The sequence below is a fragment of the Mustelus asterias genome, unplaced genomic scaffold (assembly GCF_964213995.1).
Source record: "Mustelus asterias unplaced genomic scaffold, sMusAst1.hap1.1 HAP1_SCAFFOLD_229, whole genome shotgun sequence".
Classification (NCBI taxonomy): domain Eukaryota; kingdom Metazoa; phylum Chordata; class Chondrichthyes; order Carcharhiniformes; family Triakidae; genus Mustelus; species Mustelus asterias.
Window position 1 is genome coordinate 160,350 of NW_027590208.1, and position 19,406 is coordinate 179,755.

A 19,406-nucleotide genomic window follows, 5' to 3' on the forward strand; every position below is an offset into this window, starting at 1 on the left:
ACGACCTTTTGTCGTGAACCCGCTCATCTTTGGACACCAAGTGGCAATTCAGCATGGCCAATCCCCTAACCTGCACATCTTTGGACACTAAGGGGCAATTTAGCTTGGCCAATCTAAGTATTCGGCACATCTTTGGACTGGCATGGCATCTCATTGACTCTGGGGCAAAGGTCCATGATTCTCCGTGGCCAACGAGAGGACAAAACTCCCCCCACTGTGTCTATGTGGCGAGTCCAGTTGACTTTCTGGTCAATGGTAACCCCCAGGATGTTGATAGTGAGGTGGATTCGGTGATGGTCAATGATGGGCGGCACGGTGGCACAGTGGTTAGCACTGCTGCTTCACAGCTCCAGGGTCATAGAATCATAGAAACCCTACAGTGCAGAAGGAGGCCATTCGGCCCATCGAGTCTGCACCGACCACAATCCCACCCAGGCCCTACCCCGAGGTCCCGGGTTCGATTCCCGGCTCGGGTCACTGTCTGTGTGGAGTTTGCACATTCTCCTCGTGTCTGCGTGGGTTTCCTCCGGGTGCTCCGGTTTCCTCCCACAGTCCAAAGATGTGCGGGTTAGGTTGATTGGCCAGGTTAAAAATTGCCCCTTAGTGTCCTGAGATGCGTAGGTTAGAGGGATTAGCGGGTAAAATATGTGGGGGTCGGGCCTGGGTGGGATTGTGGTCGGTGCAGACTCGATGGGCCGAATGGCCTCCTTCTGCACTGTAAGGACTCTGTGATTCTGTGACGGGGGGGGGGGGGCTGCCCAGGTGAATTGCGACACTGTCAGACCCTGATCACTGGTCTGAAACGCTGCGTTCCGCGGAAGCGAGCTGCGCCGCGCGACCTTGGTTGAAGATTAAGCATTAAGAAAGCCTGATTCCATCAGCAACTAATCCTGCCTCCCCACCTGGCCCAGGAAGATTACCCTGGACCACTCGGCAAGGTGGATAATATGGAGCGGACACAGTGACAGACTGGGATTAATATCACTGATATATAACTCAGAAATCTAATCTAAGAGTGCAGTCCAGGGGGAGTGCTACGTGATGTATTGATCAGTCGTTTTGTTATGATATCCGCTATTAATTATCATTCCACATACACTGGATTCTACATTTCCTTCTCTGCACTGTCATCAATTCAGGGAAATCTTCAGGGCGCAATGGAGGTTTCATTGACCTGTTCAATTCCTCTCCTGAACCTCACTGGGGTACAGGGTCTCCCTCCTCTCCTGAAGGTGCTGACTCTCACTGGGGTACAGGGTCCCCCTCCTCTCCTGAAGGTGCTGACTCTCACTGGGGTACAGGGACCCCCTCCTCTCCTGAAGGTGCTGACTCTCACTGGGGTACAGGGACCCCCCTCCTCTCCTGAAGGTGCTGACTCTCACTGGGGTACAGGGACCCCCCTCCTCTCCTGAAGGTGCTGACTCTCACTGGGCAAGACTGTTCTCTTCCTGTTGGGGAGCACTTCAGCGGTCACGGGCATTCGGCCTCTGATATTCGGGTAAGCGTTCTCCAAGGCGGCCTTCGCGACACACGACAGCGCAGAGTCGCTGAGCAGAAACTGATAGCCAAGTTCCGCACACACGAGGACGGCCTCAACCGGGATCTTGGGTTCATGGCACACTATCTGTAACCCCCACAGAGTTTCACTGGCTGTCTTGTCTGGAGACAATACACATCTTTTTAGCCTGTCTTGATGCTCTCTCCATTCACATTGTTTTGTTTCTTAAAGACTTGATTAGTTGTAAGTATTCGCATTCCAACCATTATTCATGTAAATTGAGTCTGTGTCTTTATAAGCTCTGTTTGCGAACAGAATTCCCACTCACCTGAAGAAGGGGCTTAGAGCTCCGAAAGCTTGTGTGGCTTTTGCTACCAAATAAACCTGTTGGACTTTAACCTGGTGTTGTTAAACTTCTTACTGTGTTTACCCCAGTCCAACGCCGGCATCTCCACATCTCACTGGGGTACAGGGTCTCCCTCCTCTCCTGAAGGTGCTGACTCTCACTGGGGTACAGGGTTCCCCCTCCTCTCCTGAAGGTGCTGACTCTCACTGGGGTACAGGATCCCCCCTCCTCTCCTGAAGGTGCTGACTCTCACTGGGGTACAGGGGTCCCCCTGCACACGGGGTCCATTCTGCCCCTCCATTTGCTTTGACTCTTCGCCAGAACATCTGACCCAGGCCTGGTCACTGCAGGGGGTGGCTATGTGCAGGAGGGGGTTTTCATCTACACATGACCTGCACATCTTTGGACACTAAGGGGCAATTTAGCACGGCCAATCCACCTAACCCGCACATCTTTCGGACTGTGGGAGGAAACCGGAGCACCCGGAGGAAACCCACGCAGACACGGGGAGAATGTGCAGACTCCACACAGACAGTGACCCAAGCCGGGAATCGAACCCAGGGCCCTGGCGTTGTGAGGTGGAAAGGAGAGTGTGCAGAATGTAGTGTTACAGTCATAGCTAGGGTGTAGAGAAAGATCAACTTAATGCGAGGTAGGTCCATTCAAAAGTCTGACGGCAGCAGGGAAGAAGTTGTTCTTGAGTCGGTCGGTACGTGACCTCAGACTTTTGTATCTTTTTCCTGACGGAAGAAGGTGGAAGAGAGAATGTCCGGGGTGCGTGGGGGTCCTTGATTATGCTGGCTGCTTTTCCGAGGCAGCGGGAATTATGGATGGAGAAACAGCGCAGAGAAAGTTCACTCAACTCAATCCTGGGATAAGGGGCTTATCTCGAGCAGAAAGGTTCAACTGCCCGGGGCAGCACGGTGGCACAATGGTTAGCACTGCTGCCTCACAGCGCCAGGGACCCGGGTTCCATTCCAGCCTCAGGTCACCATCTGTGTGGAGTGTGCATGTTCTCCCCGTGTCTGCGTGGGTTTCCTCCGGGTGCTCCGGTTTCCTCCCACACTCCAAAGATGTGCAGCTTTGGATTTTCCATGCTAAATTGTCCCTTAGTGTCCAAAGATGTGTAGGTTAGGGGGATTGGCCATGCTAAATTGTCCCTTAGTGTCCAAAGATGTGTAGGTTAGGGGGATTGGCCATGCTAAATTGCCCCTTAGTGTCCAAAGATGTGCAGGTTAGGTGGATTGGCCATGCTAAATTGTCCCTTATTGTCCAAAGATGTGCAGGTTAGGTGGATTGGCCATGCTAAATTGTCCCTTAGTGTCCAAAGATGTGTAGGTTAGGGGGATTGGCCATGCTAAATTGCCCCTTAGTGTCCAAAGATGTGCGGGTTAGGTGTATTGGCCATGCTTAATTGCCCCTTAGTGTCCAAAGATGTGCGGGTTAGGTGGATTGGCCATGTTAAATTGCCCCTTAGTGTCCAAAGATGTGCGGGTTAGGTGTATTGGCCATGCTTAATTGCCCCTTAGTGTCCAAAGATGTGCGGGTTAGGTGGATTGGCCATGTTAAATTGCCCCTTAGTGTCCAAAGATGTGCAGGTTAGGTGGATTGGCCATGCTTAATTGCCCCTTAGTGTCCAAAGATGTGCGGGTTAGGTGGATTGGCCATGCTTAATTGCCCCTTAGTGTCCAAAGATGTGCGGGTTAGGTGGATTGGCCATGCTTAATTGCCCCTTAGTGTCCAAAGATGTGCAGGTTAGGTGGATTGGCCATGCTAATTGCCCCTTAGTGTGTCAGGGAGGTTATGGCGATAAGGCCTGGGTGGGACTGTGGTCGGTGCAGGCTCGATGGGCCAAATGGCCTCCTCCTGCACTGGAGGGACTCGACAATTCAAGAAGTGATTAGATACAGCTCTTGGGGGCTAAAGGGATTGAGGGATATGGAGAAAGGAATCAGGATATTGAATTTGATGATCAGCCATGATCAAAATGAATGGCGGAACAGGCTCGAAGGGCCGAATGGCCTCCTCCTGCTTCTCGTTTCTATGTTTCGATGTAAAACTGCTTTGAAAAGGAACAACAACATTCTTTGGGTGGGGGAGAAAGTACTAACCTCTGCGTCCTCTCATACTCAAAGCCAAACTCCTGTGCATTGATCCCCATTTGATATCTCTGACCCCCTGTTCGGAACAAATTCACTGCAGAGTCTGACTCGCTGTGATATTCCCTGGATGGGTATCACTCAGTGAGAAATAATAGAGGGTGATGCATTATTGAAGGCACTCAGTCTCAGAGTCCGTATTCACCTATTAACAGTGAACATTAACGATCTGTGCAAACGCCGCAGACGGATCGAAGGATTGATCGCTCTGTCTTGCTGCTCTGAGCCTGCCGATTCAGGGTCCAATTTAATTCCTTTTCTAGTAACTCAATCCCATATCGTTCTTGTTCAGGAGGTTGCGTCTGGTGGGATGCCAACTCAAATTCACCTTCAACACACCCCTGGGCCATCTGTAGATTTATAGAATCATAGAATCCCTACAGTGCAGCAGGAGGCCATTCAGCCCATCGAGCCTGCACCAACCACAATCCCACCCAGGTTCTATCCCCGTAAACCCGGACATTTACCCCAGCCAGTCCCATAACCCCATACATTTACCCCAGCCAGTCCCATAACCCATACATTTACCCCAGCTAGTCCCATAACCCCGTACATTTACCCCAGCCAGTCCCATAACCCCGTACATTTACCCCAGCTAGTCCCATAACCCCGTGCATTTACCCCAGCCAGTCCCATAACCCCATACATTTACCCCAGCTAGTCCCATAACCCCGTACATTTACCCCAGCTAGTCCCATAACCCCGTAGATTTACCCCAGCCAGTCCCATAACCCATACATTTACCCCAGCCAGTCCCATAACCCAATACATTTACCCCAGCCAGTCCCATACCCCAATACATTTACCCCAGCTAGTCCCATAACCCCGTACATTTACCCCAGCCAGTCCCATACCCCAATACATTTACCCCAGCTAGTCCCATAACCCCGTACATTTACCCCAGCTAGTCCCATAACCCTGTACATTTACCCCAGCCAGTCCCATAACCCCGTACATTTACCCCAGCCAGTCCCATAACCCATACATTTACCCCAGCCAGTCCCATAACCCATACATTTACCCCAGCTAGTCCCATAACCCCGTACATTTACCCCAGCTAGTCCCATAACCCTGTACATTTACCCCAGCTAGTCCCATAACCCCGTACATTTACCCCAGCCAGTCCCATAACCCCGTACATTTACCCCAGCTAGTCCCATAACCCAATACATTTACCCCAGCTAGTCCCATAACCCCATACATTTACCCCAGCCAGTCCCATAACCCCGTACATTTACCCCAGCTAGTTCCATAACCCCATACATTTACCCCAGCTAGTCCCATAACCCCGTACATTTACCCCAGCCAGTCCCATAACCCCATACATTTACCCCAGCCAGTCCCATAACCCCGTACATTTACCCCAGCCAGCCCCATAACCCATACATTTACCCCAGCCAGTCCCATAACCCCGTACATTTACCCCAGCTAGTCCCATAACCCCGTACATTTACCCCAGCCAGTCCCATAACCCCGTACATTTACCCCAGCTAGTCCCATAACCCCGTACATTTACCCCAGCCAGTCCCATAACCCATACATTTACCCCAGCTAGTCCCATAACCCCGTACATTTACCCCAGCCAGTCCCATAACCCCGTACATTTACCCCAGCCAGTCCCATAACCCCGTACATTTACCCCAGCTAGTCCCATAACCCAATACATTTACCCCAGCTAGTCCCATAACCCCATACATTTACCCCAGCTAGTCCCATAACCCCGTACATTTACCCCAGCTAGTCCCATAACCCCGTACATTTACCCCAGCTAGTCCCATAACCCCATACCCTAACGAGGTTATGAAGCGCCGAGTAAATTGAGAAGTGTTGGCGGTATTCGGGAGATGAGGGGGCCCTGTGTCCGGGTGCAAGTCAGCACCTTCAGGAGAGGAGGGGGACCTGTACCCCAGTGAGAGTCAGCACCTTCAGGAGAGGAGGAGGACCCTGTACCCCAGTGAGTGTCAGCACCTTCAGGAGAGGAGGGGGGACCCTGTACCCCAGTGAGAGTCAGCACCTTCAGGAGAGGAGGAGGACCCTGTACCCCAGGGAGAGGTTTTTTTTCAAAACAGGAAGTAGGCCCAGCAGCAGCCTGGGAAGGTTTTGGAGGGTTTAAAAAGCAGGCCACACCTTTGAGCGGGCAGCGTCGTTAGCGGGCAGTGGAGTGAGCAGGGGGCAGAGTGAGAGCTGAAGGGCTTTGGCTCAAAACGGGCTTCGGCGAGAACAGGCAGAGGCGAGAGTAGGTTTTTTTTTTCTTTTTCAGAAAGGCTATTCCCCCAGAGTAAATAAAAAATGCCAGGCAAGATGTTGGAATGCTCCTCCTGCAGGATGTGGGAGATCAGGGAGACCTCCGGTGTCCCTGACGACAGCACCTGCAAAAGATGCATTCAGCTGCAGCTGCTAGCAAAGCGTGTTAGGGAACTGGAGAAGGAGCTTGATGACCTCCATCTAATTCGGGAGAATGAGGAGTTTATAGACAGTAGCTTTAGGGAGATAGTTACACCTAAGCGGCAGAGCACAGGAAATTGGGTTACTGTAAGGAGAGGAAATGGCAGTGTGAAAGGACAGACAGAGCAGGGTTCCCCTGTGGCCATACCCCTCCACAACAGGTATACTGAATTGGATACTGTTGTGGGAGATGCTTTACCTGGGACAAGCTGCGACAGCCGGAACTCTGATACTGAGTCTGGTTCTACAGCGCAAAAGGGTGGGATGAAGAAGAGGAGAGCAGTAGGGATAGGGGACTCAATGGTCAGAGGTACAGACCGGAGATTCTGTGGTCGGGGCAGAGACTCCCGCATGGTTTGTTGCCTCCCGGGTGCCAAGGTCAGCGATGTCTCTGATCGCGTGCACAGCGTTCTAAAGAGGGAAGGTGATCAGCCAGATGTCGTGGTACACGTCGGTACCAATGACGTGGGAAGGAAGAGTGAGGAGGTCCTAAAGAGTGAGTACAAAGAGCTTGGAAGGAAGTTAAAAAGCAGGATCCCGAGGGTAGTAATCTCAGGATTGCTACCTGAGCCACATGCCAGTGAGGGCAGGAGTAGGATGCTTGGGCGGATGAACATGTGGCTGAGGAACTGGTGCAGGGGGCAGGGTTTCCAATTCTTGGATCATTGGGACCTCTTCTGGGGCAGGTGGGACCCGTACAAGAGAGACGGGTTACACCTAAACTACAAGGGAACCAATATACTTGCAGGGAGATTTGCTAGTGTTATTGGGGAGCGTTTAAACTAGATTTGCAGGGGGGTGGGAACCAGAGTGCCAGAGCAGATAGTGGAGCAGGGGTAAAAAGACAGGTTAGTTCAAGCAAAATCACAAATGGAAGGGTTGAGTGTGGTGGAAATAATCTTTTGAGGTGTGTCTATTTCAATGCCAGGAGTATTGTGGGGAAGGCAGATGAGCTGAAGGCGTGGATAGACACGTGGAAATATGACATTATAACCATTAGTGAAACTTGGCTACAGGAGGGGCAGGACTGGCAGCTCAATGTTCCAGGGTTCCAATGTTTCAGGCGGGATAGAGGCAGAGGGATAAAAGGTGGGGGGCGGTGGCATTGTTGGTCAGGGAAAATGTTACAGCGGTACTCAGGCAGGATAGATTAGGGAGCTTGTCTACAGAGGCCCTATGGGTGGAGCTGAGAAACAGGAAAGGTATGACCACATTAATGGGCTTGTATTATAGACCACCCAATAGTCAGCGAGAATTGGAGAAGCAAATCAGCGGAGAGGTAGCTGACAACTGCAAGAAACACAAAGTTGTGATAGTAGGGGATTTTAATTTTCCACATATAGATTGGGACTCGCATACTGTTAAAGGTTTAGACGGGGTAGAGTTTGTAAAATGTGTTCAGGAGAATTTTCTACATCAGTATATAGAGGTGCCAACTAGAGAGGATGCAATATTGGATCTCCTATTGGGAAATGAGTTAGGGCAGGTGATGGATGTGAGTGTGAGGGAACACTTTGGATCCAGTGATCATAATGCCATGAGTTTCAACCTGATCATGGATAAGGATAGATCTGGTCCTCGGGTTGAAGTTCTGAACTGGAAAAAGGCCAAATTTGATGAAATGAGAAGGGATCTGGGAAGTGTGGATTGGCACAGGCTGTTCTCTGGTAAGGATGTAAATGGAAAGTGGGAGGCCTTCAAAGGAGAAATTTTGAGAGTGCAGAGTTTGTATGTTCCTGTCAGGATTAAAGGCAAAGTAAATAGGAATAAGGAACCTTGGTTCTCGAGGGAGATTGTAACACTGATTAAGAGGAAGAGAGAGTTGTATGAAATGTACAGGCAGCAAGGAACACATCAGATGCTCGAGGAGTATAAAAAGTGCAAGAAGCTACTTAAGAGGGAAATCAGGAGGGCTAAAAGAAGACATGAGGTTGCTTTGGCAGACAGAGTGAAGGAAAATCCAAAGAGCTTCTATAGGTATGTTAGGAGCAAAAGGATAGTGAAGTAAAATTGGTCCTCTTGAAGACCAGAGTGGTAGACTGTGTATGGAACCAAAAGAGATGGGGGAGATACTAAATGGTTTTTTTGCATCCGTATTTACTGAGGAAATGGGCATGGAGTCTACGGAAATAGGGCAAACAGGTAGGGAGGTCATGGAACCTTTACAGATTAAAGGGGAGGAGGTGCTCGCTGTCTTGAGGCAAATCAGAGTGGATAAATCCCCAGGACCGGACAGGGTATTCCCACGGACCTTGAGGGAAGCTAGTGTTGAACTTGCAGGGGCCCTGGCAGACATATTTAAAATGTCAGTATTCACGGGGGAGGTGCCGGATGATTGGAGGGTGGCTCATGTTGTTCCGTTGTTTAAAAAAGGTTCCAAAAGAAATCCGGGAAATTATAGGCCAGTAAGTTTGACGTCGGTGGTGGGCAAGTTATTGGAAGGTGTGATAAGGGATAGGATCTACAAATATTTGGATAGACAGGGACTTATTAGGGAGAGTCAACATGGCTTTGTGCGTGGTAGGTCATGTTTGACCAATCTATTAGAGTTTTTCGAGGAGGTTACCAGGAAAGTGGATGTAGGGAAGGTGGTGGATGTTGTCTACCTGGATTTCAGCAAGGCCTTTGATAAGGTCCCTCATGGGAGGTGAGTTAGGAAGGTTCAGTCGCTAGGTATACATGGGGAGGTAGTAAATTGGATTAGACACTGGCTCAATGGAAGAAGCCAGAGAGTGGTTGTGGAGGATTGCTTCTCTGAGTGGAGGCCTGTGACTAGTGGTGTGCCGCAGGGATCGGTGTTGGGTCCATTGTTGTTTGTCATCTATATCAATGATCTGGATGATAATGTGGTAAATTGGATCAGCAAGTTTGCTGATGATACAAAGATTGGAGGTGTAGTGGACAGTGAGGAAGGTTTTCAAAGCTTGCAGAGGGATTTGGACCAATTAGAAAAATGGGCTGAAAAATGGCAAATGGAATTTAACGCAGACAAGTGTGAGATATTGCACTTTGGAAGGACAAACCAAAGAAGAACGTACAGAGTAAATGGTAGGACTCTGAAGAGTTCAGTTGAACAGAGAGATCTGGGAATACAGGTACAGAATTCCCTAAAAGTGACGTCACAGGTGGATAGGGTCGTAAAGAGTGCCTTTGGTACATTGGCCTTTATAAATCGGAGTATCGAGTATAAAAGTTGGAGTGTTATGGTAAGGTTATATAAGGCATTGGTGAGGCCGAATTTGGAGTATTGTGTACAGTTTTGGTCACCTAGTTACAGGAAGGATGTAAATAAGGTTGAAAGAGTGCAGAGAAGGTTCACAAGGATGTTGCCGGGACTTGAGAAGCTGAGTTACGGAGAGAGATTGAATAGGTTGGGAATTTATTCCCTGGAGCGTAGAAGATTGAGGGGAGATTTGATAGAGGTGTATAAGATTTTGATGGGTATAGATAGAGTGAATGCAAGCAGGCTTTTTCCGCTGAGGCTAGGGGAGAAAAAAACCAGAGGGCATGGGTTAAGGGTGAAAGGAGAAAAGTTTAAAGGGAATATAAGGGGGGGGCTTCTTCACGCAGAGAGTGGTAGGAGTGTGGAATGAGCTGCCGGATAAAGTGGTAAATGCGGGGTCACTTTTAACATTTAAGAAAAACTTGGACGGGTTCATGGATGAGAGGGGTGTGGACGGATATGGTCCAAGTGCAGGTCAGTGGGACTAGGCATAAATTGGTTTGGCACAGACAAGAAGGGCCAAAAGGCCTGTTTCTGAGCTGTAATTTTCTATGGTTCTATGGAGAGTCAGCACCTTCAGGAGAGGAGGGGGACCCTGTACCCCAGTGAGAGTCAGCACCTTCAGGAGAGGAGGGGGACCCTGTACCCCAGTGAGAGTCAGCACCTTCAGGAGAGGAGGGAGACCCTGTACCCCAGTGAGAGTCAGCACCTTCAGGAGAGGAGGGGGACCCTGTACCCCAGTGAGAGTCAGCACCTTCAGGAGAGGAGGGAGACCCTGTACCCCAGTGAGAGTCAGCACCTTCAGGAGAGGAGAGAACCCTGTACCCCAGTGAGAGTCAGCACCCTCGTTCGAGGTTGTGTAAGCAAAGAGTTAACGAGACTGCGGGCAGTGTTATGCAAACAAAGATATAATGTTCGTGAATTAAGGAAGATGCGGGGATGTTAATGGACAGTTAGCGACTTTGTGTTGTGTCTGAGTGTTTTTAATGCACTTTGCCGCATTGCTTGTGGAGTGTAGTTCCGGAAACGTTGGCTTGTGGATTATCTGTGAGATAACAACGCTCTCTGACTAATGAATTTTTCCCCGTTTCTGGGAACTGATAGCGCATTTCACGAACAGGGGATCCGGTTCGCATAAGTAGATTAAAAAGCCACAGAGTGCACATTGCAATGCTGATTATCCAACATACACATCCGGAAATCATATCATCACTGCCAGTTGCAACTCCTTCTGACAAAGTAATGGATCACCGCATTAAATCAGCACAAACACTCCCAGGACAGGTACAGCACGGGGTTAGATACAGAGTAAAGCTCCCTCTACGCTGTCCCCCATCAAACACTCCCAGGACAGGTACAGCACGGGGTTAGATACAGAGTAAAGCTCCCTCTACACTGTCCCCCCATCAAACACTCCCAGGACAGGTACAGCACGGGGTTAGATACAGAGTAAAGCTCCCTCTATGCTGTCCCCCATCAAACACTCCCAGGACAGGTACAGCATGGGGTTAGATACAGAGTAAAGCTCCCTCTACACTGTCCCCATCAAACACTCCCAGGACGGGTACAGCACGGGGTTAGATACAGAGTAAAGCTCCCTCTACACTGTCCCCCATCAAACACTCCCAGGACAGGTACAGCACGGGGTTAGACACAGAGTAAAGCTCCCTCTACGCTGTCCCTCATCAAACACTCCCAGGACAGGTACAGCACGGGGTTAGATACAGAGTAAAGCTCCCTCTACGCTGTCCCCCATCAAACACTCCCAGGACAGGTACAGCACGGGGTTAGATACAGAGTAAAGCTCCCTCTACACTGTCCCCATCAAACACTCCCAGGACGGGTACAGCACGGGGTTAGATACAGAGTAAAGTTCCCTCTACACTGTGATGCGCGATTAATCCACTCGGGAGGCGAGATCGTACCCGGGAATAAAGGCTTTTATTCGCAACAAGAATAGAGCATACTGCTTCACAATACAATCCCAGACTAAAGGGTCACTAGGAAGTGCAGTGACCTTTATACTCCTATCGGAAGGCGGAGCCAAACGGAGTGTACCACAGAACAATGCTAACAGGTGGAACACCCCAACCCTAACCCCAACAGTAACAAGAGTAACATATGTACAAGTACCCATAGTGATAACCATCTATGGTTCAGTACCCATAGTGGTAACCATCTATGGTTCACCACATTCACCCCTCCTTTAAAACAAAGGCCGGTTGGGCAAAAAAACAGTACGAACTGTCCATATATTCACAAGTTCAGTCGTATCGGAGGTCCGCACCGTCTCTGCGACCTCCGCAGCACTGGCTCCAGTGCCGGTTCTGGTGACCATGGTGTCCCTCTCTCCAAGGCGGTGTCCAGTGACTCCTCCAGTTCCTCACGCACGGGTGGACCTCGAGGTGGCGACAATCTCCTGGACTCAGGCAAGCTGTACACGGGAGTAAGAGGATTAAGTGGAGGTCCCGATACTGCCCGCGCCGTGTCAGGAGGGGAGAGAATGGGCAAAGGAACCCTAACCAGGGGTGCGGGAGCGACGGGGGTTTCCAGGTCCCCTGCAGGCGCCAGATCTCTGATAGAGACCGTGTCCTCTCGCCCGTCAGGATATGCTACATAGGCATATTGAGGGTTGGCGTGGAGGAGATGGACCTGTTCAACCAAAGGGTCGGACTTGCGGGCCCTAACATGCCGCCGCAGGAGAACAGGTCCTGAGTACGTCAACCAAGACGGCAGTGAGGTCCCAGAGGAAGACTTCCTAGGGAAGGTAAACATCCACTCATGTTGGGTAGCATTGGTTGCCGTACACAGGAGGGACCGGATTGAATGGAGCGCATCAGAAAGTACCTCTTGCCAACGGGAGACTGGAAGACCCCTAGACCTTAACGCCAGTAAGACAGCCTTCCAGACTGTAGAGTTTTCTCTTTCGACCTGTCCGTTACCCCTGGGGTTGTAACTCGTAGTCCTACTTGAGGCAATTCCTTTAGAGAGCAGGTATTGCCTCAAGTCGTCACTCATAAACGACAAACCCCTATCACTGTGGATATAACTGGGGTAGCCGAACAGGGTGAAAAGACTCCGCAAGGCTTTGATGACCGTGGCAGCGGACATGTCAGAACAGGGAATGGCAAAAGGGAATCGGGAGTACTCGTCAACCACGTTGAGGAAATACACATTCCGATCTGTCGAAGGAAGGGGGCCCTTGAAATCAACACTCAGTCGTTCAAAAGGGCGAGTGGCCTTAATGAGGTGTGCCCTGTCAGGCCGGTAGAAGTGCGGCTTGCACTCTGCACATACCTGGCAGCTTCGAGTTATCGACCTGACATCCTCTATGGAGTAGGGTAGATTCCGGGCTTTTACGAAATGGAAGAGCCGAGTGATCCCCGGATGGCAGAGATCATTGTGGAGGGCCTGTAGCCGGTCCTCCTGCACACTGGCACATGTTCCACGCGACAGGGCATCTGAGGGCTCATTGAGCTTCCCCGGACGGTACATGATATCATAGTTGTAGGTGGAGAGTTCGATTCTCCACCTCAAGATTTTATCATTCTTAATTTTTCCCCTTAACGTGTTGTTGAACATGAACGCCACGGACCACTGGTCCGTGAGCAGGGTAAACCGTTTTCCAGCCAAATAATGGCGCCAATGCCGTACGGCCTCCACAATGGCCTGAGCCTCTTTTTCCACAGAGGAGTGCCGAATTTCAGGGCCTTGGAGGGTGCGAGAGAAAAAGGCGACGGGCCTGCCCGCCTGGTTAAGTGTGGCGGCCAGGGCGAAATCAGATGCATCACTCTCCACCTGGAAGGGGATGGACTCATCGACAGCGTGCATCGTGGCTTTCGCGATGTTGGCTTTTATCCCTTCAAAGGCTAGGCGAGCCTCTGCTGTCAGGGGAAAAGAGGTAGATTTTATGAGCGGACGGGCTTTGTCCGCATAATTGGGAACCCACTGTGCGTAATACGAAAAGAAGCCTAAGCATCTTCTCAGTGCTTTGATGCTAGTGGGTGGGAAGTTCAAGGAGGGGACGCATACGGTCTGGATCGGGGCTGATGACCCCGTTTTCCACCACGTATCCGAGGATTGCTAGGCGGTGCTTGCTGAATACACACTTCTCCCTGTTATAGGTCAGATTCAGGCGAGACGCAGTGCGTAAAAACTTCAGGAGGTTGGCATCGTGGTCCTGCTGGTCATGGCCGCAGATAGTGACGTTGTCCAGGTACGGGAAGGTAGCCCGTAGCCCGTTCTGGTCCACCATTCGGTCCATCTCACGCTGGAAGACCTAGACCCCATTAGTGACGCCAAAAGGGACCCTTAAGAAGTGGTAGAGACGGCCATCCGCCTCAAAGGCCGTGTATTTTCGGTCCTCTGGGCGAATGGGGAGCTGGTGGTAGGCTGACTTCAAGTCGATGGTGGAGAACACCCGGTACTGCGCAATCTGGTTGACCATGTCAGATATGCGCGGGAGAGGGTACGCGTCCAGCTGCGTGTACCTATTAATGGTCTGACTATAGTCTATGACCATCCGGGGCTTGTCTCCAGTCTTAACCACCACGACTTGTGCTCTCCATGGGCTAGTGCTAGGTTGAATGATCCCTTCCCTGAGGAGCCGCTGAACCTCAGATTGAATAAAGATCCGATCCTCAGCGCTGTAACGCCTGCTCTTAGTCGTGATGGGCTTGCAGCCTGGCACGAGATTTTCAAATAAGGAAGGCGGGGTAATTTTGAGTGTCGAGAGACTGCATGTGGAGCGCGCTGGGCAATTTGGAGGCTGCTGTTCGCCCACTGAAAGTGGAGGGAGTGGCCCATCGTACTGCAGGATCACACTCTTCAGGTGGACCATAAAGTCTAGCCCCAGGAGTATCGGAGCACAAAGGTGCGGTAACACGAGGAGCCTGAAGTTCTCATAAACTGTGCCCTGCACCGTTGAAGTTACCACGCAGCTCCCAAGAACGATAACAAATCGGGACCTCGACGCCATGGAGATTGTCTGTCTGACAGTTTGCACGCGGAGAGCGCACCGTTTCACGGTATCTGGATGGATGAAACTCTCCGTGCTCCCGCTGTCAAGCAGGCAATGTGTCAGGCGTCCGTTTACCTCTATATCCATCATGGACTTGTCGAGTCTGTGAGGCTTGGCCTGGTCCAGGATGATTGACGCCACTGTTGGATCCCAAGTGTAACTGCAGGCAGCTGAGAGGGTCGACGATGAGGACCCCTGCTGGTCATCTGCGGCCGGTGTCGACCAAAATGGCTGCGCCCATGGATCGCATGTGGTCGATGGCGTTGAAAGTGGCGGCACCCGCAGGTCGCACGTGTCGTGCGTCGTCGTCATCAGGTATGGCGGCGCCCGTGAATCGCACGTGGTTGAAGACATCGACGAAGCCGGAGACGAGGAGACGGATCCTGGGGAGTCACACGCAGCACTGCTTGGCTTCGAAGGGGGCTTCGCTCGGCACACTTTTGCACAGTGCCCTTTCTTCCCACACGCGGAGCAAAATACCGTCCTGGCCGGACATCTCTGACGAGGGCGCTTCGCCAATCCACAGAAATAGCACCGCGGGCCTCCTGGAGCTGCCGCCGTTGTCAGGTCCGAGGTTGAAAGCACGATCGCGCAGTTCCTAGGAGCCGCCGGGTAGAGTTGAGTCGGTGGCTGTACTTGCCGCGATGTTCCCACGTGGTCGGTGGGGTAAGTTTCAAGACTTCTGGAGGCCGTTTCCATCGCATCAGCCAATTCTACCGTCTTAGCTAGGTCCAAGTTACCTTGCTCTAGCAGCCGCAGGCGAATATAGGATGAGCCGATTCCCGCCACGAACTCATCTCGGATCAGATCGTTAGTGTATTGAGTGGCCGACACCTCCTTGCAATTGCAGACTCTGGCTAGCTGCTGAAGTTCGCGCAGGTACTGTCCCGTCGTTTCGCCGGGCTGCCGCCGCCGAGTGGCTAGTAGGTGACGAGCATGAATTTCGTTTGGCGGTTTATGGTACAGCTTCTTGAGTAATTCGATGGCCTCTTTGTAGTCTTGGGAATCACGGATTGTTGCATACACAGTGTCGCTCACCCTTGCCTGGAGGACCCGCAATCTGTCGGCGTCGGTTTGGACTGCTGTTGAGGCATCGATATAATCCTGGAAACATTTCAACCAATGGTCGAAAGTGTTCAACGCTCCTGCGGCACGCGGATCCAAGGTTAGCCGATCGGGTTTCAGCATCTGCTCCATTTTTTTTTTCAGAACAAAATTTGTTGCGAATAAAATTGATGCGCGATTAATCCACTCGGGAGATAGATCGTACCCGGGAATAAAGGCTTTTATTAGTAACAAGAATAGAGCACACTGCTTAACAATACTATCCCAGACTAAAGGGTCACTAGGAAGTGCAGTGACCTTTATACTCCTATAGGAAGGCAGAGCCAAACGGTGTGTACCACAGAACAATGCTAACAGGTGGAACACCCCAACCCTAACCCCAACAGTAACAAGAGTAACATATGTACAAGTACCCATAGTGATATCCATCTATGGTTCACCACACACTGTCCCCCATCAAACACTCCCAGGACAGGTACAGCACGGGGTTAGATACAGAGTAAAGCTCCCTCTACACTGTCCCCCATCAAACACTCCCAGGACAGGTACAGCACGGGGTTAGAGACAGAGTAAAGCTCCCTCTACACTGTCCCCATCAAACACTCCCAGGACAGGTACAGCACGGGGTTAGATACAGAGTAAAGCTCCCTCTACACTGTCCCCATCAAACACTCCCAGGACAGGTACAGCACGGGGTTAGATACAGAGTAAAGCTCCCTCGACACTGTCCCCATCAAACACTCCCAGGACAGCTACAGCACAGGGTTAGAGACAGAGTAAAGCTCCTTCTACACAGTCCCCATCAAACACTCCCAGGACAGGTACAGCACGGGGTTAGATACAGAGTACAGCTCCCTCTACACTGTCCCCCATCAAACACTCCCAGGACAGGTACAGCATGGGGTTAGATACAGAGTACAGCTCCCTCGACACTGTCCCCCATCAAACACTCCCAGGACAGGTACAGCACGGGGTTAGATACAGAGTAAAGCTCCCTCTACACTGTCCCCCATCAAACACTCCCAGGACAGGTACAGCACGGGGTTAGATACAGAGTAAAGCTCCCTCTACACTGTCCCCCATAAAATCCCCCATAAAACATTTAATTTGATTTATTATTGTCACATGTATTGGGATACAGTGAAAAGTATTGTTTCCTGCACACTATACAGACAAAGCATACCGTTCATAGAGAAGGAAAGGAGAGAGTGCAGAGTGTAGTGTTACAGTCACAGCTAGGGTGTAGAGAAAGATCAACTTAATGCGAGGTAGGTCCATTCAAAAGTCTGATGGCAGCAGGGAAGAAGCTGTTCTTGAGTCGGTTGGTCCGTGACCTCAGACTTTTGTATCTTTTTCCCGACGGAAGAAGGTGGAAGAGAGAATGTCTGGGGTTGCGTGGGGGGTCGTTAATTATGCCGGTTGTTTTTCCTGAGGCAGCGGGAAGTGTAGACAGAGTCAGTGGGTGGGAGACTGGTTTGCGTGATGGGACTGGGCTACATTCACAACCCTTTTGTAGTTCCTCGCGGTCTTGGGCAGAGCAGGAGCCCCATACCAAGCTGTGATACAACCAGAAAGAATGCTTTCTATGGTGCATCTGTAAAAGTTGGTGAGAGTCCCACTTACACATCCACAATCTGAGCTGCCAGAGAGTCTTCGGGTAGAACCCAGGCCTGGGAGTGAGGCAGCACCTGCAGTGGGCGGGAGGCGCAGAGAGATCGGAAACGATGTCGGCCACATTGGTGCCTGGTGTCACAGTGCCCTGCCAAAATAATTCACAGACTGTCTCCCCCACTCCCGCTTTCCCCATATCCCTGTGACGAAGTAGAAAGGGTCGAGGGCTTCAGGTTTTTAGGTGTCCAGATCACCAACAACCTGTCCTGGTCCCCCCACGCCGACACTATCGTTAAGAAAGCCCCACCAATGCCTCTACTTTCTCAGGAGGCTAAGGAAATTTGACATGTCCGCTACGACTCTCACCAACTTTTACAGATGCACCATAGAAAGCATTCTTTCTGGTTGTATCACAGCTTGGTATGGCTCCTGCTCTGCCCAAGACCGCAAGAAACTACAAAGGGTCGTGAATGTAGCCCAATCCATCACGCAAACCAGCCTCCCATCCATCGACTCCGTCTACGCTTCCCGCTGCGTCGGGAAAAGCAGCCAGCATAATCAAGGACCCCACGCACCCCGGACATTCTCTCTTCCACCTTCTTCCGTTGGGGAAAAAGATACAAAAGTCTGAGGTCACGGACCGACTGACTCAAGAACAGCTTCTTCCCTGCTGCTGTCAGACTTTTGAATGGACCTACCTCGCATTAAGTTGATCTTTCTCTACACCCTAGCTATGACTGTAACACTACATTCTGCACCCTCTCCTTTCCTTCTCTATGAACGGTATGCTTTCTCTGTATAGCGCGCAAGAAACAATACTTTTCACTGTATCCCAGTACGTGTGACAATAATAAATGAAATCAAATATTCCCCCTCCCCCCCACTGCCTCCCCCTCCCCCCGTTTCATTCTGCTCTGATTTAGACGCTCCCGATGGCCATTAATATCACATTCTGGACCTCGTTTCCCGCAATAATTCATCCTGTCCATTACTGAACTCCTCTGCGGCAGGGAAATGTAAGAATTCATTCAAAGTTTAATTAGATTTTTCTCAAATTAATTTAGTTTGCCAAATTAACTGGCGTCAGATTACAGAGTGTCGACAGCACAGCGAGAGGACATTCCGCCCAGCTATCTGTGCTGGTCTTTCTCCAATCATCCTCTCTTCATCTCACTCCCACCATTCTCCCCCACTCCCCCCGTGGGAGCGAGTCCCACATTCTCCCCCCACTCCCCCCGTGGGAGCGAGTCCCACATTCTCCCCCACTCCCCCCGTGGGAGCGAGTCCCACATTCTCCCCCACTCCCCCCGTGGGAGCGAGTCCCACATTCTCCCCCACTCACCCCGTGGGAGCGAGTCCCACATTCTCCCCCCACTCCCCCCGTGGGAGCGAGTCCCACATTCTCCCCCACTCCCCCATGGGAGCGAGTCCCACATTCTCCCCCACTCCCCGTGGGAGCGAATCCCACATTCTTCCCCACTCCCCCGCGGGAGCGAGTACCACATTCTCCCCCACTCCCCCCGTGGGAGCGAGTCTCACATTCTCCCCCACTCCCCCGTGGGAGCGAGTCCCACATTCTCCCCCACTCCCCCCGTGGGAGCGAGTCTCACATTCTCCCCACACCTGGATAACAAGGACACCCATGTCAGACTCCCATTTATTGACTATAGCTCAGACTTCACAACCATTATTCCCACAAAACACGTCTCCAAACTCCGTGGCCTGGGGCTCGGCTCCTCCCTCTGCGACTGCATCCTGAACTTCCTAACTCACAGACCACAATCAGTAAGGATCGGCAACAACACCCCCTCCACGACCATCCTCAACACCGGTGCCCCACAAGGCTGTGTCCTCAGCCCCCGACTATACTCCTTATACACCTCTGACTGTGCGGCCAAATTCCCCTCCAACTCAATTGTCACGTTTGCTGACGACACCACCGTAGTGGGTCGGATCTCAAACAATGATGAGACAGAGTACAGGAATGAGATAGAGAATCTGGTGAACTGGTGCGGCAACAAGAATATCTCCCTCAATGT